The following is a 2,203-nucleotide window of genomic DNA, read 5'->3' as shown; positions in this document are numbered from 1 at the left end:
TGTCCGGTTGCCCTGTCTTCGACCTGGGAACCCAATTTTGGTCCTCGGGTCCCATTTTTTTTTGTCTCGCATCCCACTTTTGGCCTGTGGCCTTTTCGGGGTCGATTCTCGTTTTGGGCATCAGAGCATGTTTCTTCTCCTAAAACCCAATATTTGTTTATTAAGTCTCGGAACACATTTTTGTTCTCGTGGACCCATCATGGGTCTTGGAACGCATTTGTGGTCCTTGGGTCCCATTTTGCATCCCGAAACTTGTGTTTTGGTGCTTGATCCCTATTTTGGGTGCCCACCTTGCACCAAGTGCGCACCCGGGGCAAACCGAGCGCCTTGGTGCACCGGGGCAAGATCGAGCGTGCACCCGAGGCGCCCCGAACATGCACCAAGGTGCACTCGGCCCACATGTGAGCGCAGGTCGTTGCGCCCGAGGTGGTGTGTGGGCACCGCGTTGCAGACGGGACACTGCACGCACACGACGCCCCCTCCAGGTGCACGCACGTAGGCCGGGCCGGGTGCACACCCGACGCCCTAGCAAGGTGCGCGCACCCGGGCAGGGCTCACACTTGGCGAACGGGGCGCACTTCGCGAGGGAGGGTGTGCACCTCGACGGGGGTGGGTGGCCGGGGTGGATTCGCACGTGGGTCGCGGTTTGCTAAGTACACACTGCGACAAGCTCATAACGGGTGCGATCATACCAGCGTTAGTGCACCGGATCCCATCAGAACTCCGCAGTTAAGCGCGCTTGGGCCGGAGTAGTACTGGGATGGGTGACCTCCCGGGAAGTCCCGGTGTTGCACCCTTTTTTAGTTTTTCGCCGGGCGTCGCAATGCTATTTGAATAAACCTTTTGCCCGTTTGCGTTCTCGTCGGGGCCGGGCCGGGCCGGGGTGCGCTGCCCGCACTACCGCGCGCGCGGGGGGCGACACCGAGCGCGCACCCGAGGCGCCCCGAGCACACAGGCCACGGTGCAACCCGGGCGTTGTGCGCGCACCCCGGTGCGCCCGAGGTGCTGCGCGCGCACCCAGGTGAAATCGGTGTGCACCTCGGCCAGTGCGCGCTCGGTCGAGTCGCGCACGTTGGCCAAGGTGCACGGTGATGTTTCTTACTCTAAGGTTCCGCACCAGACGCCCGGGACAGGTGAGCGAAGCTGGGCGGGGCCGGGTGCGCGGCCGGGGCAGGTGCACGCAGCTGGAGAGAGCTTTGGAGCACACTTCGGAGCGCACCAATGATGCGCTCCATTCAAAAGTTTCCTGAAAAGGCAAAAAAAGTTGAGATTATAGAATTTCCCACTTGAGAGATTGTAAAAAAAAAAAATTTAAAATGAAGGAAACGCGGGTGCCAAGGTGTGCGCAGCCCAGCCAAGGTGTGCGCACCAAGGCGCCCACCCTGGCGAAGGTGCACGCAAGGTGCGCACCCGAGGCAAACCGGACAATTAACCCAACTTTCGACTTCGCGCGCACCTTGGAGCGCACTTCGGAGCGCTCCTTGGTGCGCACCAATCTTGGGCACCTCGGAGTGCACCATGGCGCCCACCAAGGTGCGCACCCGGGGCAAACCGAGCTCCGACTTCGTGCGCACCTTGGAGCGCACGAAAGGTGCGCACCATGGCGCCCACCAAGGTGCGCAGCCCAGCCAAGGCGTGCGCATCAAGGTGCGCACCCTGGCGAAGGTGCGCACCCGGGGCAAACCGAGCTCCGACTTCGTGCGCACCTTGGAGCGCACAAAAGGTGCGCAACCCAGCCAAGGTGTGCGCACCCCGGTCAAACCGAGCTCCGAATCGTGCGCACCAGAGGTGCACGCCATCGTGCGCACCTTGGAGCACACTTCGGAGCCCTCCTTGGTGCGCGCCGATGTTGCGCACCTCGGAGCGCACCCGGGGAAAACAATGCAATTAACCCGACTTTCGACTTCGTGGGCACCTCGGAGCGCTCTCGGGTTCGCACCTCGGAGCACACCGAGGTGCGCACCTTTGATGCGCTGCCTTCACCAATTTCCAGAAAAGGCAAGAAAACATTGAGAAGGTGTGCGCACCGAGGTGCCCACCCTGGCGAAGGTGCACGCGAGGTGCGCACCCGGGGCAAACCGGGCTCCGACTTCGTGCACGCCGCACCTTGGAGCACACTTCGGAGCGCTCCTTGGTGCGCACCAGGGCGCGCAACCCAGCCGAGGTGCCCACCTCGGCGAAGGTGCACGCGAGGTGCGCACCC

The 2,203-nt window shown here is 62.6% G+C and overlaps 1 non-coding gene across 1 annotated transcript; it reads left to right on the top strand.

Annotated features, from left to right (window-relative positions):
- Positions 1-678: 678 nt before the first annotated feature.
- On the top strand, positions 679-797 carry LOC131870242 (5S ribosomal RNA). The gene has a single exon (XR_009368565.1). It is a non-coding gene; the product is annotated as a 5S ribosomal RNA (ribosomal RNA).
- The last annotated feature ends 1,406 nt before the right edge of the window (positions 798-2,203 follow it).

This window comes from Cryptomeria japonica, unplaced genomic scaffold, assembly GCF_030272615.1.
Source record: "Cryptomeria japonica unplaced genomic scaffold, Sugi_1.0 HiC_scaffold_309, whole genome shotgun sequence".
Classification (NCBI taxonomy): Eukaryota; Viridiplantae; Streptophyta; class Pinopsida; order Cupressales; family Cupressaceae; genus Cryptomeria; species Cryptomeria japonica.
The sequence above is the reverse complement of the archived record's forward strand: the minus strand, read 5'-3'. Positions and strand labels throughout refer to the sequence as shown.